Raw genomic sequence first — 26,245 nt, forward strand, 5'->3', positions numbered from 1 at the left:
ATTAATAGAGTGATCAATTTGTTAACAAGAGATCAGATGGGATTTTCCGAGGACAGAATACTAGAAAGACAGCATTTTATTTTCAATACATCAACACACTAACTGGAAAAACAGATGAATTTGTACAGCCAGAGCAAAAAAGGACAAAGAATTCATAACATTTAATTCATTTAAATTGTTTTGTCAACAGGAGCAAGTGGGTGCTTTTCCTAAAGAAATTAGAGTGTTGGAGAGGACAGAACAGGCTCAGTTGATATAATTAAAAATATTAAATTAACACAAGTAACAAAATTTGGGTTTGAATCTAAATATATATTTCAGCTTTTGAGACTTTGTCAATATTAACAGGGCACTGTACGGCTAGAAATAACATAACATTCTGCAAATACAATGGTAAGTTGCTCACATTCTACAACAGGGTAAATAAAACAATGCAGGAAAGTCAGCAATTTACTCAAACTTTAACCCAAACTAAGGGCAAGTAGGAATCTTGGAGAGCCTGAGTACATCTCACTGCTGTTTTCCATCTTGATCCAGAATTAAAAGTGAACATAGCAAGTTTGATCTCCAAAATATTTGCAGCTAGAAATGAAAGCAGAGTTCCCTTTTTTTAAGCTCTTACATTCTAACAAAAAAGCTTTTATCCTAGAACAGGCAGCTTGGCTGCATGCATAAGAAAGCTTCTTCCTCTGACTCTGTGGAAAGCAATGAGAAATATGCCCCTTATTTCAGAGTAACCAAACTTCAGTCCAAAGTTCTGATGTGGGAAATATCAGTAAACTCTTTAGCGTAGGTTTTAAGGTGCATTGTAGGACAGAAACACCAAAACTAACAACAAAACCCTTTCATTAAAAGGGGTTCATATGGAGAAATCCTTTAAACAGGATAAATGCTTAGCTCATGTTTCCTAGCCTTCTCTTCAAGTCACTTCAGCCCCAATTTTCCTAATTTTTGACTGGACATTTTTACCAGATTCCAAACTCCAGAAAAAAAAAAAAAAAAACGGGATAAACCCCAAGTTATAGGATTCATTCAAGTGTTTCTCAACATACAAAGCTGCATTATCTAAGACCTCTATATGAAGCCCTTCTGAGCAGACAAGAGAAAACCTCAAAGGGAGCACTACAGCAAGGCTGCCTAATAACGGGAACAGATTCCTCAAGCAACTTCATTTAGAAGGGATGCATAGGGAAGGACGATGAGCAGGAAGTCAAAGCAAAAGAACCACTCATCATCATTTAAAATTAACCTAGAAAATGGGAAATTTCAAGGATTTGAAAATAAAATAGGCTTCCTGGATCAAAGCATTGTAAAGGGGATACAGAATCTTTAACCTTTTGGTAGTCAGTTCAAAATCCAGCTGAGGTCAGGAGGGACGAAAGGTTATCATCCTCTAATGACTTTCACAAACTTAATTAAAGTCTCCTTCAAACTTTTTATGTCCAAGTGCATAACCCTAGCTACCACTGGAGACAACAGCAAAACTCATATTGACTAAGAACGGAGCCAGCCTTATATGCCTGTATTCACAAATAGGCATCACGTCAATGACCAGACATTTAAAACGATTAAAAAAAAAAAAAAAGTACTCCAGATGTAAACATTTTGGATCTAGACATTGCACAATTATAGCTGCAAACTTAACAGTCTTGTTGAGAAGGTGAATTAAAAACAAGCCACAAGTCAAAAGGAGGTAAGGTCCAAACTATTTTAATGCAAAGAATTAGACTGTCTAAAGAAGGATGAGCATCACTGAGAGTACTCTAGACAAACATCTGGACTGATGGACATGAAGCTGTATTGAATCTCAAGGTATGAGCACTTTTTCCCCCTTTCACTAGAAAAATAAAATAAAAGCAACCAAGCAAAACCACTTGTCATATCAACACGATTTTTAAACCATGTTTCAGCTTGCAAATACTAATCTAAGAAGGAAATGCTATGACAGTGTATTGGTTCAGCAAGAAACAGAGAGAACATTGAGCCTTGGGTGAGCCATAATTCTTTGAGATGCAGATCTGTGTTCATTTACACATCTTTGATACAAATACACAAAATCTGCAACATATATTATTGCGTTCGACACTGTCCCACAAGACATCCTTGTCTCTAAATTGGAGAGACATCAATTTGATAGATGGACCACTCAGTGGATAAAGAACTGGCTGGATGGCCACACACAAAGAGTTGTGGTCAATGGCTCGATGTCTGGCTGGAGACCAGTAACAAGTGGTGTCTCTCAGGGATCGGTGTTGGAACCGGTCTTGTTCAGCATCTTGGTCAGTGACGTGGACAGTGGGATTGAATGTGCTCTCACCAAGTTTGCCGATGACACCAAGCTGTGTGGTTCGGTTAATACACTGGAGGGAAGGGATGCCATGCAGAGGGACCTTGACATGCTTGTGAGGTGGGCTGATGTCAACCTCATGAAGTTCACCCATGACAAGTGCAAGGTCCTACACCTGGGTCGGAGCAATCCCAGGCACAGCTACAGGTTGGGCAGAGAAGAGATTCAGAGCGGCCCTGAGAAGAAGGACTTGGGGGTGCTGGTCGATGAGAAAATGAACATGAGCCAGCTTCAGTGTGCGCTCACAGCCCAGAAAGCCAACCGTATCCTGGGCTGCATCAAAAGGGGCGTGACCAACAGGTCGAAGGAGGTGATCCTGCCCCTCTACTCTGCTCTTGTGAGGCCTCACTTGGAGTATTGTGTGCAGTTCTGGTGTCCTCAACATAAAAAGGACATGGAACAGTTGGAATAAGTCCAGAGGAGGCCATGAGGATGATCAAGGGACTGGAGCACCTCCCGTATGAAGACAGGCTGAGGAAGTTGGGGCTGTTCAGCCTGGAAAAGAGAAGGCTGTGTGGAGACCTCATAGCAGCCTTCCAGTATCTGAAGGGAGCTTATAAGGATGCTGGGGAGGGGCTGTTCATTAGGGACTGTAGTGATAGGACAAAGACAAATTCAAACTTAAACAGGGGAAGTTTAGATTGGATGTAAGGAAGAAGTTCTTTCCTGTGAGGGTGGTGAGGCACTGGAATGGGTTGCCCAGGGAAGTTGTGAATGCTCCATCTTCGGTGGTGTCAAGACCAGGCTGCACAAAGCCTCGAGTGACATGGTTTAGTGTGAGGTGTCCCTGCCCATGGCAGGGGGGTTGGAATTTGATGATCTTAAGGTCCTTTCCAACCCTAGATATTCTATTATTCTACGATATATTACAAGTCCACCTCTCATCTGGCTGAAAAAGAATTTGCACCTAAACACATTGTACTGTAAACGCTGCATTACGCCAAGTGATCCTGATTAATAGATTTATGTAACCTCCTAGGACCTCACTACTTACCACTCAGGTTTTCTTTCATTGTAAGGAACTGCACGAGCTTAACTCAGAACAGGCAAAAGGTAGGAGGAAGAACCCATGGTTACAATGTGTTTAAGAGAAAACTGAGAGAGATAGTAACCAAGACTCCTTCTGAAAAATCCTCAGTCTTTCAATGCATTACTATAAAACTTGCATTTGATTCTGGAACTACTTGAAAGCCTCCTCTTGAAAGCAGTACCACAGCAAAGGGGACTGGGTAGAAAAAAAGTGGTGTTAAGAACTGAAAAACTAGCTTTTAAAAAGTGTAGCATTTCAGCCTCCTACCCAGCTAAAGGTCCTTTCACATTTCATGGGATAACACACCCCTCTTCCTCTCTAGTTTCCCTGTATTATTAAATGACAAGTGCATACTTTAAAACTCCTGCCACTGAAAAAAACTGAAACAAATAGATTCTTAAAGGCTAACAAGAGTAAGAGCTGCCACAGAGACTTGTTACATTTCCACAGTAATTTTATGTAGTGCGAGCATTTTCTTGAATAAGAACTTGAGCGTTCAAGATAAACCTGAGTCCTTTACTGGCTTAGGGTCAGGATTTATTCTTTATAGGAAACTGAAATGTCTTGGAATTTGCACCATATAGATAAACACATTTAAAATCAGTTTCCGGCAACTTAGAAGTTAAATATATATATACATACATATGGGCTTCTTCCTACATTTTCACTTTGAAATTAAAAAACTGAACTTGCCATTTTAATAACCATGGTTACAGATTTGCCTGTTTGGTGTTTTTCCCCAGAAAAATTCTAAGAGAGTGAGTACATATCTTTTGTTGGAAAACAACTCTTTAAAAAACAGCATACATCAATGGAAAAACATTCCAAAAAGGAATTGCACCAATCTACCCCAACCAGCTGTTCTTTCACAGAAGGGGAATAAAAAAAATAACAAAAACCAAAATAACACCCCACACTAAAAGACCAGCTTTGTTGTTAGAAACCTTGAAAATAAGAAAGTGTAAACTAAAATATCTTTTTAATTATTTATTGATGTTTGAAACCAAAGTATGTGTTGTCATTTATACGCTGAACTGTTTACAGTACTTGTCTTTCCTGAGCATCTGAAGACCTCTTGAGAAACCAATGGGGAAAAACCAGAAAACAGAACTTCATTCCCAGCATTCTTTTAAGTTTGCTGCAGGAGATAACGCAGACTTATTTGAGGAAAATCTCACTAATTTTCAATAGTTTCCTATGGAAACGACAGCTTAGAGGAACATGAGACATCTGACTTGAGATATGCAACATACTGTGGGCTTTGGAAGTGGCCACAGTAGTTGAAGGACATCTGTATTGGATCCTCTTAAGATTTATTACATTTGCAGAACCTATGTGTATCTTGGGATCCACTCACCCTATGCAGCCCAGTAACCAATACTCCAGCAGTCAATGAATGGAAGAACCACCAGAAATTGCTCAGACAAGACCCTACCACCTCTCTAGCTGGAGAACCCCTGAAGCTTCCTGCTTCCACCTCCCCTCACTTTAAATGCAGAGGATAACAGCAACTACTCCAAAGGCTTCAAACACATAAACTAGGACCAGGAAAAATAAAGCTCTGCAGAGATTAAAAAGCTCCTTGCCTTTTCCAGTGCAGAGAAGTCCTGAATGGTCACTGCTATTTAGTACCTCTTCATAGATAAGTTTCTGTTCTGTTGTCTTTCTGACCAGTTTCAGTCAGGTCATTTGTCAAAATAACTGTTTTAAAGACAGGCATTCTTAAGCAATCTGTTCCCTCTCTGTATTTCCCATTACAGTCATTGAAAGTTATGTATGCAGATGAAAATGATAAACAGACCTCTTGCGCTCTCAGAATATTCCTTTTTTAAACAAAGACTGAAACCTCCAACAGCAAATGTGGCTGAGTCCAGTCCAATCTCCATGTAAAAAACAATATAATGGCAATACTAATGTCAAGCAAGTGATTCCAATCCACTGCTTGTCAAGTTTCAGGGCAGATTAAACAGTCAGCTTAAGGTCCAGAAACCTGTTCAGCAACTGTACCTGTGGTGCCAAATCAAGACAAACACTGCCATCAGCGCTAAGTCTTGCAAATAGTCCCCACCTCCTTCTATCTGCTGTTGAATGACAAAAATTGATTTGACACCAAGTGTGACTAACTGCTGAACTTACTCAACATGCAATTCACACCAAACTACCTAAAGTTAAGTAGAAATATTCTCATGCAAAACTGCAAAAGATCTATATAATCAATTCAAGTGAAATATAACCAGCATAGTACTTACCCTATCCCTCAGCCTGCAAGCAGCATTGTGAAAGGGAGCAAACACCATACTTGCCACCCGGTCCAGCATCCACCTCATTTGTCCTCAGATGTTACAAGCCATCACTTTGTCATTGTGGACACACTGTTCCTTGACAGGACTATCAGAGCCACCTGTCCCCTTGGGAGTGACATCACTCTCCCTTACCAAGGGACCTTGTCTCCATTGCCCGACAAATAGAGCAGCCCCCCTGCAGCCCCCTTGGTCCCTTAGCATAGGGTGGAGCAATTGAGGGCTTGTGGCTTTCAAGGTGGATTATAAAGGCTCTGAGTAAAGTAAGCCACATAAACAAGAGTTTCCCCTCTGCTTTCCCTGCTTTTTATGGCATTTTACTCCTTATAAACAAGGAAACGGCCAAGTACTGTCCTCTTTGAAGAAGATAATTACCAGGCACATTGGATGGCCACCTCTGCTGTAGGGCTTTCTTATGGACATGGCTGAAACAAGGCAGACCTAAAATCATCTTAACATGTTTCTGCATTACAGCACTGCCTTGCTCACATATAAAATAAAAAAATGGGCACCAGGTATCATGATATTATGGCTAGCAAAATGTTCTAATGCTATATTAATAAGTACAAGTTGATGAAAGAGTGCATCCTCTCAGAAGCTAAAGCTATTTACAAGGCATATACATTTAAACAAAAGATTCATCTGAAGACATAAAAGAACATGTGCTTTTCTATTTCATTCCAAAAGCATCCCAAATACTTTTCTCAGCAACATCAAGATGAAACAATGAGACACAGTAAAAACAAAAAAGATTATTTCAGTCACAAGTCTGTGACCTCTCAGTATATTTCTGCAGTTAGCCTGTATATTTTTAGGTTCCAGTATATACTTTGCAATGCACTACAATAACAGGACCTGACCATCAATAGTATTCTAAGCTTCCAATTGATGTCTGGTGATATCAGTGAAAGGATTTCTGCCATATTCAGTGATCCTGGAAATAGAATGGGGATCTCTATATATATGAATATATTGATAAACCTTGAAAAAAGTTACTAGAAAAAATTACTTGGCCTTCAGAGAACACAAACAAACTGCTATCAAGTGGAGTTAACACTGCTATTCTATAATTATTGTAATTTAATACCTGGAACTAAAGACTAACTGTTAAAAAACGAAAGAAAAACCAGTGATAATTTTTCAAAGAGAAGTTCTAGAGATTCTCTAGAAATTCATCATTAAGCTAAAAGATCCATCTGATTAAAAGAAAAAAAAAGAAACCAACATTCTGTTGAGTTCATGGTACATTTTACTATGTTGCATGAGCTTGAATTCACTCTGGTTTGTGTGTGAACACAACTGTTTTATTGGTGATTCCCCTTTTCAATTATCAAATTTATGCCACTATTCAGAAAGATATTAAACAACCAGATCCCTGTGGGTACTCCCTTCTTTTCCCAAGACCAATAAATACCCTTACATGATACTTTTCAGACTTGGTCATCCTGGTATATTTATATCAAGCTTTGATGATGTGATCTACTTGCTGACAGCTTGCTTGTGTTAAAAGGACTACAGTTTCAGCCTCAGCTCTGCTTTGCCTCTGCTGATGTAGACTCTGGTCTGCTCCAAACTTTCAAGAAAACTGAAGGTGCCATTTAAATATTAACAAACGTTCAAGTGAAAATTAAGTGTTGGTATCATCTGAATTATATTTACTTTCTTCGTCACATGTTTTAATGTCCTTTTTCTGCTGTGCCACTAAGTTATATGCAGAAAGCTCAATCTGCCCTGAAAGGCAGCTCCCACTACTTTTTCTTAATCTGGCTACTGCCATAAAATACAATAAAAAAATGCATCTATAAACACATTAGCAACCAGAGGAGAGCTAAGGAGAATTTCCATCCTTTATTGGATACAGGGACAAACACAGGGACAAAGTAGGAAAAAGCGGAGGTACTTAATGCCTTTTTGCCTCAGACTTTAATAGTAAGACCAGCTGTTCTCTGGGTACCCAGCCCCCTAGCCTGGAAGACAGGGAAAGGGAGCAGAATGAAGCCCTCATAATCATGAGGAAATGGTCAGCAGCCTGCTACACTACTTAGACACACACAAGTCTATGGGCCCAGATGGGATTCACCCAAGGGTACCAACAAAGCTGGCAGAAGTGCTCACTGAGCCACTTTCAGTCATTTATCAGCAGTCCTGACTAACCAGGGAGGTCCCAGTTGAATGAAGGTTAGCAAATATGAACATCAATCTACAAGAAGAGCCAGTAGGAGGATCTGGAGAGCTACAGGATCATCAGCCTCACCTTGGTGCCATTTAAGGTTCTGAAGCAGATTATCTTGAGTGCCATCATGCAGCAGGTACAGAACAGCCAGGTGATCAGACCCAGTCAACATGGGCTTATGAAAGGCAGATCCTCCTTGACTAACTGCCTGGTGGACTTGGCAGTGCTAGGTTAATGGGTGGACTTGTTGCTCTAAAGGTCTTTTATAACCTGAATGAGTCCATGAATCTGTTGGTCATTTTATTCCACCTATTTCCTCCTCTGTGACATGCAGGTTAGTTCATACCTCTAGAGCAGGGTTTTCCTTGTTAGTTGCATACAAGGTATAGAGTACAATTATAAATGAGGGCTTTGGGGGGAATTTCTAACCTTACGATAGTCTTTATAAACACTTGGAGCACCATTCTAAAGTATACTCACTTCATTTTTTTCACACAGGACCAGACATGTCGCAAGGGCATTCTGAAATATTTATAAGTTATTCTAAAGAGATAAAAAAAGAAAAAAGCTGAAAGCAACCCAAATGTTCCCATGCATGTTTGAGTCTACTGAAAATTCTTAAGATTCTCTCAGAAAACAGTATTCTACCAACAAAGGGTCATGGTCTTTGGCCTCTGCAATGCCCCAAGCATATTTACCATTATTATAAGACCTGTCATTCATCTCTTTAGATCTCTGACACAAAAAAAAAACGTTTAGCTATTTTATCTATTTAGACAATATCTTGATACAGAAACAAGCACTCCCAAGCCTGTGTGTCAGCTACAGAACATCTGCGCTTTTGTGCTGATGATTTTCTGACATTTTAATACTCAAGTAAAGAAAAACTTCTTCCAACATTTTCAGAAAGACATGTTAAATGCATCGTACAAATACAGCGAATGCAACATCTTTAAACGTCTCTGGTACAAGAGGAAAGTTGAGCGTAACACTTTTGAAGCAGTAACTTTTCAGTTTTGTTGTGCTGTTTGACATTTTAAGGCAGTGATCTTTTGAGGGTCTTTAAAGCACTCTTGCAACATAAATTACTGACACACTAATACAACGCATGTAAAATATCAGTCATGACCAAGGCCAGACTCTCTCCAGATATACATCAATTAGTTTGGTCACTTGGCTGGATGTTCAGTTTCCCTAGTGAAGACTAGCGTACTGAGAACACTGATTCAGTGCTCCAACTGAAAGACCATGCTAAACGTGTTGAAAATTCAATATGTGTGAGAGATACAGAATGAAGGATAACAGTAACATAGAGGAACCTTGACTCTGTTTTTCAAACTAAATTGAATTACTTTAATCTCAAAGTCCATATATAATTATTATCATTTGCATGTATTCTTAAAGTATAAAGAACTATGCTTGCAAGTTTAAGTGAGCCTCATAATTCAAAGCCATTAGCCTTTGATTTCTCTTAGACTTTCAGCCCTGAGGCCATAAGCCTGCCATGAACTCTAACAGCATAAAGCTGACTTGTGAACCCAGGACTTATTCCTTGAATCAAATTCAATGCCCTTCTCCTGAAGGATGAAACAAAAGAGACTGAAAGTACAGAGAAACCCTTTTCGTCCCTACCCTTTACTATCACCATCACAGCTCTGCCTATGCTTCAGGATCACAAGGCAGGAAAATTAGCAACATTTTCAACCTTTCCTTTCTTAACCCATCCACTGGATCTTGGCACCAACCCACTCAGTGCAGAAAAGTATGGGAACATGATCCCAGAGGTGGTAGAGAAATTGCATTCATTTGCTCTTTTACCTGAAATTAATCTCATGCCCACTAGGACAGGCTGAACAAAGCTCTGTGATTTAGTCACAGATAATAATGGTAGATTGCACATGGTGGCTCCATATCTTATCCCAAATCCAGGTGCAGAACTTCCATCAGCTTCTTCCTACAGCCACCTTTAGGTGCTGCAAAAGCACCCTCAGAGTAGCAAAAATTACTCTTGGTAAAACCCCACAGCCAGTTGACCAAACAAAACCACATCTGCCATGCAAGTCCACATGCTTGCATGTCTCTGCTTGGTGTTTAGGTATTTCTGCAGTAGAAAGATGAATGAGGAGAGAAGGTCTACAGTTCTGTTATTGTATGAAGGCTTGAGAGGATAAAGAGCCATCAGCTACAGGATTACAGGGCCCTAAGAAATGGTGGGAAAGAGAAAGGGGCTGTTATAGATCTAGCAGGGAGAATAGGTATCAGATACAACTTAAAAACATAAAAGCAAGTTGGATCACAAAAAGAAAACTTTCAGATGTTAAAGGCTAAAATAGATGATGTAACCTCCCTCAGAAGTCAAAACATGGGGTGGAAATCAGGCAAAGTTAGGGAACAGAAAGAAATCTACGACAGAAAATTAACACATATCAAAAATTCAGTGAAATATGAGAAATAAAGAGAATCAAAATCTGAAATTTGAAAGCAAGGAAAATACAAGATACAAGTAAAAAGGCCTTCCAAACTTATCCTCTGCCATTTTCTCATATTTTTAAATTATGCAAGTCAGACTGTGACACTTCAAGGCATACACAAGACTGATCTTCATCCCATACATTCTTCTTAAGCAAATTACCCATTTCTCCTCAAAAGATTTTAAGAGTGCATAATTTTTGTTGATCTATCACTATAATTATTAAGGGATGTGTGTAAATCACTGCATGCATACTGGTCCATAAATAATGGGAAGGGAGGATCGGCTCAGCTCCTGTGAGGAAGCAGAGCCACATTAATGCAACAGAAAGGAGGAGGACATGCCACTGCATCTCAGCTAAACTGTTATGCAATAGCTAGGATGACGCAAGATCAGGCTCAAAAGTGGGAGCCAGGCTTCCTATTCCCCATCCTGATAGTTGCAGAGCCTTGCGGAGGTATCTGGTGAATCTCCAGGGATAAGGTTCAAGCCTTGTCACTACAAATCACCCTCTGCCAAGCAATTTGTGCAGCAGCTTATAACAGCAGTTAAACAAAGGAGTCATGGGGCCATCCTCCGGACTGAGGGCAAGGCAGTTGCTACTGGGGAGAGGAGACTGGGAGATAAAAGCAAAGCAAACATGCCAAAGTTAATAGGGCAGAAAAGGCTCAGCCTCCCTCCGATCCTGGCTGCGTGGCAGGAAAAGACAGAGCATAGCCTCTGGACGGGTAAATACGTGAGAGCATCAGCATGAACCAGTCACGCTGACATCCGTCATCTTGTTTCAGTGCTCACCCAAACAGGTGGGTTTTTCAGCCGCTCTCTGGACGCCGGGTGCTTGCATTCGTGCCATTGGGCTCTGTGTGGGAGTGACTTTCTGCAGACTTAATAGAGCAACTGTAAATTGATTTACACAGGGAAATCTATATTTATAGCAGAAATGGAAAGTATTTATCACAGGTCAGATTGCTTTCTGCTACCATGACGTAATCACCACCAGTATTATGCAAGAAGAGATTTTTGTCTTAAGGTCTTTAAAATGAAACCTTAGAGGTTGCTGGGAATCATGGAAAGAATTAAAAATGTGATGTTTTGGAGAGCATTAGCCTGTTGCTCCTGGGACATTCTCTAATTGCTCTGACTATTTTCCAAAGTACAGAATACAGATTCAGAGCACTTGGGGCAGGTTTTTTCAAGTTGGGTAACTCAGAATCAAGCTGTCATCCCAAAAAAGTAAGGATGTGCCTGAGGTGCTTTCACTGTAATAAACAAAAACACTCAAATTCTTAAAGCCACTCTGGATGCATTGCCTTTTTGCTCTTTTCCTCCCGTAAAAGCTGCAGAGGGAGAAGTGCCTCATATTCCTGGCAAACGGAGAGTTCTTAAAAATATTTCATAGTACACCCTATGATTCACCAGGCATACTTGGATGAAGCCAAGCATCCACGTACTTAGAATGGCATTTTGCAAAGTATGTGAAGATTAAGACAACTTAACTGGACTCACTAGCCACATTAATAAAGACCATGACCTACAGACCTTACTAGACCAACCCAAATGAATCCTTGAAAGACAGACCTAGTGTCCTGGGTAGGCTGGTGTAGCCTGTACTGTACCCGCAGTGCCAATCGCTGTGCTGTCAGGTACCTAACCGCATTTAGGAGCTCTCAGTGATGCACCTGACTGCAGCTCAGACATAGCCAGTGCCAGCATAGGAAACAATGACCTTAATACTCCCTCTGCCATCTGTACATAGGCCTACAGAGACACACAAGATGCCAGCAGGCACCTGATGGACCACTGGGTGCTGCAGAACTCTTGGTTTCCACCAGCTCAGCCAGCGAGAGTACTCTAAGCAGCACAACAAAGAGACCAAATGGAGACACACATCGGGGTGGTGGGCTGAATCATGTCAGTGGCTATAGACACTCCATAAAAGTGCAGTTGCTGCATATTGGTAGGAGCTGCATCTCCATGCTTCCTCCCAAAGCAAGGCTACATCCATAGCTGTAGGCAAGAGGTTTTCTATGGTGTCAGATTGGAGGAGGAGCAGCTCAGGGCCTGAGAATAAAAAGGTATTTTTTTTTTACCCCTTGATCTTTGGAGGATTTACTTGTGTGTGAAAAGCAGAGATCACTCTAAGCCTGATGGAGTGAAGTAAGCTTGGGGCTTAAGGGAGTGGTTTCACATTAGGAAGAGGTTATGAATGAAATGTGGGGGTTCCTTGCCTAAGCAATACACTATTAAAAGTATTTTAGCTAAATATTGGACTGAGATGAATGAGGTTGATAACAAAGGAGTTGCAAAGTAGTCTCCTACCCTTCACCTGAAACTAGGTGGTTTTAGAATACAGGGGGGTTTCCCCCCTGAAAATGGGAGGCAATGGGAAAGGTCTTGCTTGCCAGGAGGATTTAGCAAATTTGGTTACTGCAGGCTTTATCAGCATGGCACAAGTCAAGGTCACTAATTTTCTTCAGGAAAAGGGAAACTTCTGGGTACATTTCTTGAAGCTTTTAAGAACTGAGTCAGGGATACAATTTCAAAGTCATTAATAAGAAACGTCAGGAATTTTGGCAGTCTTGTAGACCCTGATCTAATAAATTAGACAACTGCAGTGAGCATTCCTCTTTCCTATTGTTATTTTTTAAAATGGTTTAAAATAAGGAGGAGAAATTGAAATACCAGAACAAAAATTCTAACCTTGTTCCAAGATTTTACCCTAAATCTTTGACTTTTTATATTAATATTGAATTCTTCAAATCCTATTCTCATGTTGATTCAGCCACTTTGTTTCTACTTATATGAAAAAATTGCACAACATAAATATTACACACTCACTTGGCTAAATGGTGATGCATACGAGATGTTGAAACAGGAGATAAAAATATTTCACAGGTGTCAAAAAAATATTTTCCATTAAATTTTGTCACAAAGGGCAAGTTCTGAGAAAATATTTAGATTTGAGACACTGATTTTAGATAGACAATATACTGTCAAGTTCTGATATTTATTGCAGTACTGTATACTGAAAACACTATTCAAAAGTCAAATCAAAAAGATGGTACAAGCTAAGCAAGAAAATGTGGGTTTACACATTATGCTTTTGCAGTTGCATACTGTGCCACAAACTTGGCACATTCTGATAAACTCAGTCAAAATACTTAAGTCACTTACTTAAATTATGCATTAAAAATACAATAGATATTTAAAATGAGAAAAAAAAAAAACCAACCATATGACAAGAAGTTTTAGCCAAAGCAACCCTTTTCCTCAGGGAAAGGGGTCCACAAGTCGAACATATTACACAGATATTTTTGAGCTTCACTTTAGTCATAACTGTTCAAAGGGGGTTTTGGGGGGTCCAGTAATTTATTTGATCAATATTACCATCATTCAACATTGCTCTAAATTCCTGTCTAAATTTTTTTATTGTAATATTGCTTAACACTAAACCAAAAGTGCTACACAAAAGCCACTAGTCAACGATACTGTTCCACGGATGGATATGGTACCATTCAAGGAAAGCCAGGGAATCTCTGAGGCTAGGACAGCATCCTTCTCAACAAGCAGTGTTATTTTCAATTAGATACTTTAGTACCACTGTGATACAGAAACAAAACCCGTAACATTCATCATTGGGATTCCACATATAGTATTTGTCATTCAGAAAATTTTACACTGGTCCCGCAAGCGCATGAGAAGAACAATCACATGAGTGTGGTTTTATTTTCTAAGGCTGATCACCTCCACCTTTGGCACGGGCAGAGCCTTTTTGGTAGTGGCAGAGAACTGCAAGGGGCTGTTATATGACATGAAAAAAGATTCAGAAACTGAAAAGAATCTTTGAGTGTTTAAAGTGCAGTCTATGAGTACATGAGCATGCAATTAACATTGACTTCAGCTGCTGCTGTGAGTGAGATACAAAGAGGCCCTTTAACCCATTAGTATGAGGACTTTTCTGCAGGTAAACTGCTGTGGAAGAGACTTTCAAAGCAAAATCTGGCTTCCATCCTTTACAACTGAAGCTACCGATTCTAACAGAACTAAAACATCAGGCTTCGCAATGTAAACTGTTGTTTGCAGAGATTTCACTTAGTGTTGCACTTCAGAAGAGCCTCACGGGGTAAAAAACAAAAAAGAAAAATGCCTTCATAGAACAAACATGCACAATTCTTTTTCTGCACTGAAACAAAGTTTTTATCCTAATTTAATTAACGTGTTACCTTGGGGCAACAGAGCAGTTCAGAAAAAGGTAGAAGGAAATTAAAAGGGCAACAGAGCAATCTTGCTGAATATTTCTCTAAAGGAAAAACATTAAGGGACTCTAACAAAAGTTTATCCTTTAAGGAGAGATAAAAGAATTCATTCAAGCTGGCTAAATATTTTTTTTTATTTCATATGATAAGTAAAAATGAGGCAAATCTGAAGACAAACAGTCATTTTACTGCATGAAGAGTAGTTTACCAGCAAAGTTAAAAACAAATATATATATGTGTGTGTGTGTGTGTGTCTGTGTGTGTGTATATAAATGATTTTTATTTCTGTTATGTAGAAGCTCTTGTCAGGACAGAAGGGAAGTTATATTTTCATTAAGATGCACATGAGCTGTATTTTCTTTTATGGCCTAACTTCAAGGTTTATTTTGTTCCTCACAACACAGCACTGCCAAGCCTGCATTGCTCATTTCCTGCTGCAGAAACCCCAGCCCTGACACTTCCCAGCACCCTTGTTTTCTGGTCAGTCTCACGCTCAGACCAGGACTTTGAATCCCCAGGCGTGGAAATGTTCTGACCCAGGGATTAGCGTGGAGCCATCACAAAGAGACAAAATATAGATGTGGATGGCTTCTCAGAGCCCATCAGTAGCATTAATTTGTTTGCCTGCCTATTTATCCTCACTTGGGTTGACCAACAAAACATCAAGACAAAGCAAACACAGATCTGCTGTTGTTACTCATCCAGCACCAGCTCCTATTGCACTGTTCCCACTGTGCCTAAATCTAGGCTATTTGGCTTAACTCGCAGCGTGGGCTATAACAAAAAGCAGATGTAGACGCTGCCACCTTTTGGTGACAGCCAACGGGTTATTACACATTCCCCAAACTCTCTGACGTTGCACCTGTGTCCCAGTGTGGTTCTGGCACACAGAGACTCTTTGGCTCCTGACAAGCCCAGTAAGCAGGCAGAGCTTGTCTTCTAGGAATACAGATATATGTAAATTATAGTTTAAAATATACAGATATTTGTAAATACCTGTAATGCAGACAGTTGTAAATTATAGTTTTCCTAAAGCCATCTTGCTGTCGCAGGAGCTGCTACAGTGCTTTAGGCTTCTTTATGGCAAGCAAATAGAATGGTTGCAGCACCAGCACACCCTAACAACTTGTTTCAAGGTCTTGGAATGAAGGGAAACCAAGTTCTTTAACCTCTAGCCCTCTGCTTATTAGTAGCAACTTCTAAGAACAACCTTGGTGTGGTTTTTCCTATCAGTTTGCCCAAGGTATCCCCCCCAAGAGGAAAGGGCAGAGATACCCCCTAGATAGCAGAAAGCTATTAGGGAGGACTTTTTCTGCCTTTGTGAAGTGAAAGGACCCCCCTGCCATCCATACCCATGCACAGCCTGCCCAGGGGAAGGTTTGCAGCAAGCCCCTGGTAGACTGCCAACAACCCAACGCAGGGCAACCCCAGCACCCCAGATTTTCAGAAGACAGTGCTCTGCTGCGCACCTCACTCCTGCTTGTTACGCTCAGGATGCTGTGGCTGAGGGAACATCAGTGCCAGAGTGACCCATGGGGCCTCATGCAACACTTCCTGAACAGCACTGGAGCTCAGCGCTCAGAAGGTTGACAGAGAAAGGAAGGAGGGAGGAAAAGGAGGAAGATGGCATGCCAGCACTTGGAGCAGCAACATGCTAGCTAAGAGGCCATCTATTTTCCTAGGGGGTATCCGGTGTCCTGCTGTCAACAGCATGCAACAAAAAGGAGCGTGCCGCTCCTTCCCAGGGCACCAGCAAAATGTCCTCTACCACACATGCCCTCAAGGCCCCAACAGGTAATTCAACACTTGCTGAGCATGTCCCCAGAGCAGGGATTGCTGGTGCTCCACACCGCCTGGTGTGTGGCAGGCTGGAGCACACCCATCTCCCCTCCATCTCCAGGATTTCCCTGTCTGGACATCAGCGGATGCAGTGCTGCGTGTGTCAAGGGGAGCTGCCTTTCAGCTACCACAGTCAGATAGACAAAAAAAACCTCAAACTCCCAAAATTTCATTAAAAGTTAAAATTTACCTGAAAAACCAATTGGGTCTTTCTCTCCAGGCAAAAAATATTCCAGGCAGCTTTCTGAAAGCATCTTGCTTATACGCAGCATTTACTTACCGATGTTCTTCATTGATACAGGCACAATAGGAAGGATCCCAAAATGAGCTCTCATTTGCCGCAAGAAGAAATAACCTGAGTAACGAAAAAACACACAAATAGAGTGTCTCCCAGACAGGTTACCAGGCTGTTAATACAATACCTCTAGCTGTCACAGCACATCACCCTTTGCTCCCTGATTGCTAATACTTTGTCTCAGTTTTCCAGCTCTCTTTGCTAGCAAACAACCCTGTCTGAAGGCTTTGAACTTAATCATTACATGTGTAAATGGTGATAGATTTTGTCACCACTACCCTGATCATCCAGCAGCATCCTTGTTGTACATCAAGGTGTATTACTGAGAACACTCAACAAGTTCAGATATAGGGGAACAATTAAGGATTTTGATCTTTGCACACCATAATATGATGTCTGATTAATAGCACGAGAAGTAACTTTATGAAGGACTGAGGTCCAGTTTCCTTTTGAAGACACGCAGCCATATTTTTTGTGCGACTGGGTGATAAGAAACATGTTAAGTTCCCACAGATCAATCCAAATGTAGCCTATGGGCAAATAAACAAAACTGATATAGTTTAATGAGGGTTTACATTTATTAAAGTCAGCTCTCACAGGATACAACTTTTCCCCTCTTAAAAAGCTTTACATTTAAGATAAGTTTAAAGGTTTTCATTACTTTCAAGTGAAAAACTGATTTATTTGGACATTAGACTTTAAATTCCACTTTGAAAAAAAGGGATTTGAGGCTTTTACTACAAATTCTTAACCATGTTTAATTGTACTGGTTTTAGACATTATATTTCTTCATGAACCTGGTGAATTAATTATACTGAAAGGACACCTAGCGCTAATGCTTTGTTTAAAATAAAGTTGAGGCTGCCATTTGTAAACAGATACATTCAAGGAGCTAATAATCCTAAGTATAATAGGTAAGTTGTGTTTTCCTCAAAACAATGAAATATGTTTAAGTGTGTATTTTGTCAAAATACTAGGTGTCTCAGATTGAAGTCCAATATGAATTACACACACACTCAACCACGTACAGATGATTTTTGTGCATTTTACAGGTTCTCATGCATTAGGATCCGTGACATGCTATCACACAGGACTACACGTCTTTCCAATCCATGCTTCTCTGAACAGTGCTCATTTGCTAACTACTAAAGAAAACTAGGCAGTGGGGGGATTTAAGCAGCAAGAGCCTTCATCTTTCCTCAGTCTCTCTCCCTGCTTTTTCCACCCTTCACACCCTCAGACCATGCACAGGACATTTTAAGGTTACACAAGAACAAGCGCCAGCATACCAAAGAATTGGGCATCTGTACAGCATCTGGAAATACAGTTGTGGCAAAAATGACCTGCAACTTCTTGCAAACTGCCTTAGCATGGGGATTACAATCATAATTTAACTCACACAAAAAGGCATTTAAAATATAACCACCAAACCTCCCGTTTTGCTAACCATGAGGAGCAGCTGGAACTGGGGCAATGGAAATCAGACAAGAGACGTCTCCATGGCATACTGCCATCAGAAGGAAAGATGTGAGTGGCTGGAAAACTGCGCAAGACAGCTATACCTCCTGCTGAGCTGGGAATGGCGCAGGGCTCATCTCTGTCAGCAGCAGGTGCCAATCTAACCTGCTAACACAGCCCAGTTATACTTAGATATTGGTTCATGACATTCATCTGGTACAAAAACAGCTGAACTTTTCTTCTACCCTGGCCTTCCCCCCAACCCTCCCCCCCACACACACCCCTTAACTGCATCTTATCCCTCACTGATCTGAGTTGGCATACTAGATCACACAGACAGTCTAGACACAACTTGCACTGCATCCCTCTTGCCAAATTGGTCTGAATCTCACTAGTTACAAAGGTTGCCTCATGAGGCTGACTACACGATAACATGAGCATCTGACTTCTGAAGCCACAGCAAGCCAGGACTCCTTCCCAGTGAGCAAGCTGGCCAGCTCCACTGTGTGCTCCTATATATCATTTGTCTCAGCCGTGCTTTGTGTTCCCTTATGTTTCCAGCACAAAAATTCCTAAGACTGGCAAAGATTCCCTATTAGTGGCTGTAGAATTAATTTTATGGTATGAACAGATATCAAGTTTAATTACATAGCACTCATACACATAGCACTCAGTCACACCACCGCCACACTGACTCCTCCTCCTCTGGAGTGAAAATATGATCGCATAAGTGAATGACCTCCAGAACAGGAATAAATCCAGATTTTCAGCTTTGAGGTCTTTCTCCTTTCTGACAGGAGACACACTTTTCTCCTCCTGTAGGCAGGCAGGGAAACTCTGCAAGGTTCACGCCCCACGTGCTTCGGGGAACAACCCGACACATGTGGGAAAGACAACTGGAAATCGTTCTTTGAAGTCTTTGCTATATTCCTGCTGCATCGAGTCATCTGATGATGGGAAGTGGAATAAGATTACTGGTGCTGAATGTTTACCCCTGCCAGGCTTATTGCTCCTGTAAGAAGTTTTTTCCAGGTGTGGCTCCAGCTGCCATTAACTGATGCACAGATATTGGCCAGTATCCTCTCAAAAACAGAATGGCTAGTGTAATATCATGTTAGCTCAGCCCTTTTTGTAACTTGCTCCCTTAGAAAATACTGACCTGAATTTAAACATACAGTGTTTTAGCATAAAAAAGTTACATCTCATAAAAGAATATCTGACTTTATAAACCTACTCAAAGCCTTTTACTGAAGAGGGAATTCTTGGTTTCTGCAAAATTGATAGATTTAATGAATATATTCCTGTTATAATATGACATCTCATTTTTCCCTCTCATAAATACTTGTCAGGTTTATGATTTTTCACTCATTGGCCAGGAATTGTGTTGCACAAGCTCAGACTGTGGGTACTCATACCAAGTTTAATTTCACTCACAAGTAGAGTTGACAAAAGATCACAGCCACTAAGCCCTGGAATTACCCTAGATATTGCCCTCTGTGCTCTGCAAATGAAATCCTACAGAAGACCCTTTGGAAAAGAAGAACATGATGGTTAACACTCAGAAATCCATTTTGCACAGGGCAGCGTCAGTACACAGAGCAGCACTGAATGACAGGCAGATCTGCCAGTTCCTGGATGAGAAAAGTCAGATGCTCAGCATTGCACTCTTGCTGTCTGTCTGTCTCAGGCCATTCCTCTCCTGCTTTCTCTTGCTCCTCTCTCATGCCCTTGATTGACTACCAGGTCAGATAAGAAATTAAGACCACTGAAATCAGAACCAGACCGCACCTGTCCCCGGCGCAGCCAGAGGAGAACTGAAATAAAGCACTTACGAAACTGCTGTGATCATAACCTTCAAAACACTGAACTCCCCCAGCTGTCTGCTCTCACAGAGCAGGGCACTACAATGGGGAGCTGGGCAAGAAGGACCAGCAGGCTATTTCTAACGAAATGCTGTCACTTGGGGAAAGGCTAAAGCAGTCCACAAAGTGAAGGTCTGTTTTTAGCAACAAAGCTTCTGAAAATAGACATGACACTACTATTTAGTTCATCGGGTTACGACTCAGTAACAGAAGGATCACTTTACTGCTATTAAATTTGATGCTGTAAGGAGGGAAAATACTGCTGTTATGAACAGAGGACTACTTATCTCCAGCGGTAATTGTCATGGCAAGTGTTGTTTCTAGCAGAACGTGTTTTTCTTGTAAGTCATGGAGAATACATCAATCTAAAGATTGAGGTACATGAGTTGCATTGCAGGTCCTGGCCCTAAATGCATAAATATGTGTAAAACATATGCATATATATACATAAAACAACTATACAGTTCCATACACTCAACACTATAGTCATCCTTTTGTTAGCAGTACATTTCAGAAACAGCCTCGTTTAACTGATGCAGACACAGCAGTAATCAGACAACTCCTCCAGCTGAAGCACAGGTAACACACTGAACTTCATCACATCACTGACTAAATAGATCCTGGTACCAGAAAAAGTAGTAGAGTTGCTCTAGAGAAAGCACAACCAGATGTGACTGTCTTTAAACCTCAAAAGAGATGCGGGAGAATAGCAATCTCTCTACTACCCAAGCCAGTAAGTCAGGCACCCAGAAGGATCTTCTGATCCCATAACAGAGAGAGAAGAGGGAAGGGGGACACTGCACTGTACAAGCAAGGAGGCAAACATCCCACTCAAGACCTTGTTCATGCACCCTAGGCAAGGGGCCCATAGGCTCTCCAAAGCAGATGATGTAAATCCCTTTGGCCAGCTCTGTTAAATAATACAAATCTTCACTTGCAAATGAAAGCAAGCAAATCCTGAAAGTATAGGTCAAACCCAGGAGCACCTGAAAGATGCTTACTGTTCCCCAGCATTTAGAAACCTGGAAATATAAATGTAATTCCAGAAAGCAGGAGGGGCACTTACAGAAGTTATCTTTCTATTAGTAGATCCAGGAGGAAACAGTATTTATGTATTTTGAGGAAGTACAAAAGCCCAGAGCTTTTGTAGTACAGACGGAAGTGTTGTGTTGTAGAAAAGAATTATCCCCACACAAAAAAATATCACATAACTACACGTTGCAAATAGGCATGGCTGGAATTTCCCTGGGGATGACCAAAATAAATGAGTTGCAAAAATACATGGAAAATACAAACTGAACCTCTAATATATAGGCATTGCTAATGCAGAAGTACATCTTTGGAAACACAAATAGCCTTACCTGCTGAAATAGAAATTGTCCTACAGAAGCCTCTACTGTAGGTACCAGAAATTAATATTCCTTTTGTGAGCATAGATAACTCTTACTGTACTAATTTCTGACTGTTTTCTTTCTATACTCAGCACAGGCTTCATTCAAAGTTGACCTCATTCAAAATTCGATATGAGACAATTTGATCTTTTGTTGGTTGTAATTTGCTTCTCCTTCAAAAGGTTTAAGAGCCTGACTTGAATCAGACATTTACCACACATTGAGGTGGTATCAAAACTGGGTTTTCTGTAAGCATGCAAATTCAGAGTGCTTGAGGAAAATTATCTTTGGTTATTAATTAGCACACAAGAGAAGAACATACGGCTTTTTATAGGACACGCAAGCTGCATCATGCAACAGGACATTCAGGAAAGAAGATGACTAAGACCTCACAGTTTTAACTACAGGTTTTACAGCTCTTGCAGTAGGTTCAAGACTGCTGAATTAGATCTCCAGCTCTACTTGGTGTAAGCAGAAAACTGCATCTTAGACGAAACAGCAAAAAAATTTGAGTCCCAGCTGTCTAGCATCAAGAAATTGTGGATGGAGTAACAAACGCAGCAGGGGATATCCCTGGCTGAGGTGTCAAAGCAGCTCAGGACCCAAAGAACCAAAATGCTTTCTGCAGTGTAACTACACTTTCTTTTGAAAAACAGGCAGGGATCAACTCCTTTCTTTGAAAAGAGGTTGTGCAAGCCAAAGTGCCAGCACTCCCCTTTGTAAAACCCTGATGAGCCAAGAACTAGCATAGAAACAAACTCATTCTAAAAAAAAAAAAAAAGAAAAGAAAAAAGAAAGAAACAGAACATGGAAAAGAGGATGTCTTCTTTATAGTACTCTAGATTTCCCGCATTCAAATTCTTTTCATAAGACTGAATATTTGTGCCTTCAGAATGAAATGAAGTTATGAAATAACTCCTCTCAGCTGGAAAGAAATACTGTCAGATGTACAATAAATGCTACTTCAAAGCAAGAACATGATGCAAGCCAGCCTGTTCTGAAAGAAAGAAAAAAACCTTGAATAGAAGTGATGTTTCATTAGGTAGCAGTCTGTTTATGGTTTGTCTGGTTTACAACCATAACGTAACCCATTTGCTTATTAAATTGTCAGAGAAGCACAGATTAGCACATAGATTAACAAGGAAAATATATACTACCTTTCTAAAGGAATTACCCATTTCAATTAATCACTGAAGTGCGAATGAAGTCACAGGGCATCTGAAAAGAATTTTCACATACTCTTTTTTGGCTGTGTGCACAGTTACACATATTAACATACACACTTGAAGATCGCCACTGGTTTGACTCTTCTGCCAAGTAAAAAGTACTAAATTGCATGTTAAGATGCAAATAAAACACAAAATACTTTCTGAGTTCCTACAGAGAACAACAGGGAATCATCAGTGAAACTAGGGAAAATACTTGCACAGGTATGAAGAAGTGGCAAAACAAAATTGCACAGTTGGATCTACTGCGGCTACTCAAAGCCTTTTAGTGAAAATTAAGACAAATGTATGTACAGGTAATTCCACAGCAGATCATTTGCTCCTGTTTATTGATAATGGTTATGATACCCTATTTATACAGATTCTTTGTTAGCCAGACCCTATATTATCAATACACATTGCACTGTTAAACGCTTCCATTAAGAAGCAATGTCACTGCAATGCTTCAAGCCCTGATACAAAAACCTAGTTTGGAGCTGAGCAAGTTTCTGTATCTCAGACCAAAATCAGGATGACATCCACTAATCCACTGTGATCTGCTATTCTCTAGACTGTTAGGAACTCTCTAAATGCAAAGTATTTTAGACAAACTTGTGGCTACTTAGTATTTCAAAAATACATTCTTGAAACCTTCTTTTGCAACATACATCCCTGGCCCCTAAATTACAGACAACATCAAGCTGTTAACCGCATAAACCTCTGCCACAAGGCTGAGTGCTTCTTATCCCACCCAGCAGAGGACAGGTGCATGCAAGCCTCACATTCAGCAGGGACACTGAAGCAGGCTGTTCACCACTCTCTGGGAAAAGACCTGGGGTAAGAACCTACATAATAAACCTTAGTTATAATTCATGCTTCTTTTCAGTCCATAGCAATAATGAGAAGGAGAGAGAGAAAAAAAATATTAGGTACACATTTCATATTAAGAGAAGCACTCTTCACCTCAGATTATCCTTATTAGGGTCTTCATCTTCATGTCTGTGTGAGGATACTTTAAGAAAAACTAAATAGTGTAATTAATCTTTTATTTCATACAGATTTCAGTGAGAACAGCAGCAGCAGAGAAAGTTTGGTGGATGCACATAAGACTATATTTAAAGCTTTGGCTCTGGACAACAGAAGTAAATTGCATGTAACAAATTATAAGAAATTGCGCACTATGAGATCATCTGTTATTTCGGTGATCATCAACAATGGGACAGTATCATTTAACATGAAATAAGTTAAGCGTTCAGAAGCCCTAGTACACTGGGGCTTGTCTTCAGATTAGGAATACGTTGCTGATTCTCTACCATTTTAAAACAAACATGGCTTTGGTTGTGTTCAGGGTTTTTTTAAGACTACATAATTGTTTATGGGTAATGCAGTAATACATCTGGAAAAGTTAACTCCATTTTACAAGGCAATAGCATAGAGCAACACTCGCAAAGGGGCTTAATTTGAGTAAAGTCTTTTCGGCTATATAATGGAGTAACTTGGACCAAACCTGAGTAAAATACAGACCAAAATTAAAATATAGACTAAAAAGTTTTAACTTGTGACCAGTTTTGCACGCCATGTAATTTGCTTGCCTTTGACTATGCCTTGAGGACAAGATCTAACATATGTTTAGGTCTTTGTAGGACTGCAGCTGAAACCAGCTCTGCAGCAGTTTCTTCTCTAGCTTCACCAGACATAAGCTATGACCATAAAATTCATGTGAAAGTATTTCTTATTACTGTAGTTGTGTACAGAACTGCTTGTTTCTCTGAATCTGTCAAGTGGGTTTTTTTAAACATCTCCATAACCTAAGTGCCATACTGTTAACCATGAGATCTGTTTTGAATTTGAAATAAGAAAAGGTTGGGGGAGGGAATAGCACAGGAGGGAGAGATAAATCCTGTATTTTTCTTTATATTTTACAAATTTTATTACTTCGGTCAAAAAATGTGACTGAAGCAATAAAATGTAACTGTTGCTCAGTGTAATGGTATGTGTTTGAAATACAACCCATTTGCTCTTCATTCACTTCATCAGAGTTTTGGCAACTACTAAAGGCTGTAAGTATGTGTGTAGAATATTCCTTATGCTATCATATCCGTATTATTTCTCCACTTACTATTTCTTAATGAGCTATTTTTAACAGTTGTTCACTCATCGATTTTCTATTTATGGCTATGCGCCTTCCTCTGTCTAAAAACATTTAATGAGATTTGTTTATGAAACCTGTTAGCAATGCTTTGAATGCTGGCAGCAACTACAAGAAGGAGATCAGAGACCGTAGGTGCAGTCTTCCAAATCCCCATCCTGACTACAGACTAGTGGTCACTGGCAGCTCACATGAAATATGGTGAGCTATGGAATCCCAGCAATTATACGGATGACAGGACACAACTTGAGTTTGTATCACGACATTGCTCCATTGACCCTCTCTCCAACATTAACAACACCACCTCCAAGAGTCAGGGAAAGCAATGGGAACACTGAGGAGGTAATATGCTCCAGCTTCAGTTGGGTATTTGGGGAGCTTCAAAAGGCAATGCGGCAAGCTGATACTTAGCTACCTTGTTTATCCCTTGTTCTGGCTGTCATATTTATCTAGCTGTTTATGGACACCTAAAAGCTCTAAAAGCTGTTTTCTTTGGCTCTGAACTACAGTCTATAAAATACTGCTCAGTAAGAGGATCACATTTGTGTCCTTTAATACCTAGCCAGGTGCTCTTCAGAGTTGGCAGCAGTGCCTTTACTGATAGCTTTGACTGAATTTTATGTCTTTACCATTACAATGCAGACTGCTGTTCAGCTATTACTCCCTCTAAATCATGTATGATTTTGGCTTGCAGAAAAAATAATTCAAAGACTATTCCCCCCAAAGCAGTATGCCATACCTGCCAAAAAGCGAATGAACAAAGAAGTGGGGAACACAAAAATTCCCATGTAATTAAAATGAGTTTGGGATTTTTTTTCCCTAACTTCTTAGTTACCTAAAAAGTGAGAATTGTTTTGCCAAAGCTTGAAAAACTCCATTTCTAAAACCAGGAGAAGATCAATACAGGAAACGCTGCAGAGCACTCCTAAAAGAATGCATTTGAATGCAACAATCAGCATTGCATTGCAATCTTTCTGACATATTTTGGATCCTATTGTGTGTAAGGCACCAATTGCTGATTTTTATATATTTTCCTTAGGAGTATGTCAGTAAGACCAAGACACGGCAATTTCCCAGGCTCCTCAGGACAACAGGGGATGAACGTCTGCCACAAAGTTCTGCAAAGGACGGGGATTTTCATTCTGGCCAATTTCAGTAATTTTTTAACATTGAATTTCCTGCTCACTGCAGTCCAGTGCTGGACACCTTCTTCCTCTGTCCATTTCAATTAGACTGGATTATGGTGAATGAGTTGCTGAAATTTTCTTGTATACTTCTTGTTTCTACTACTGCTTCATACAAACAGCTCAGTGGATATCTGTGATATGTGACAGCTGTCAAGAAGGGCCATGTTCCTGGAATGCAACACAGCATGCCATCCACTGCACAAGGATCATCTCTTCACATAGCCAGGAAGGGTACACAGACCTTGGCTTAGTTCGGACATGAGAGCTGACACAACAGGTTATC

The 26,245-nt window shown here is 40.3% G+C and overlaps 1 long non-coding RNA gene across 1 annotated transcript in view; it reads right to left on the reverse strand.

Annotated features, from left to right (window-relative positions):
* Positions 1-26,245, reverse strand: part of LOC136007306 (uncharacterized) — a 136,541-nt gene that overhangs the window by 41,428 nt on the left and 68,868 nt on the right. The window contains exon 2 of the long non-coding RNA XR_010609605.1: positions 16,606-16,770. This is a non-coding gene — a long non-coding RNA (uncharacterized LOC136007306). The remainder of the gene's footprint in view (positions 1-16,605; positions 16,771-26,245) is intronic.

Source organism: Lathamus discolor, chromosome 1, assembly GCF_037157495.1.
Source record: "Lathamus discolor isolate bLatDis1 chromosome 1, bLatDis1.hap1, whole genome shotgun sequence".
NCBI classification, from domain to species: Eukaryota; Metazoa; Chordata; class Aves; order Psittaciformes; family Psittacidae; genus Lathamus; species Lathamus discolor.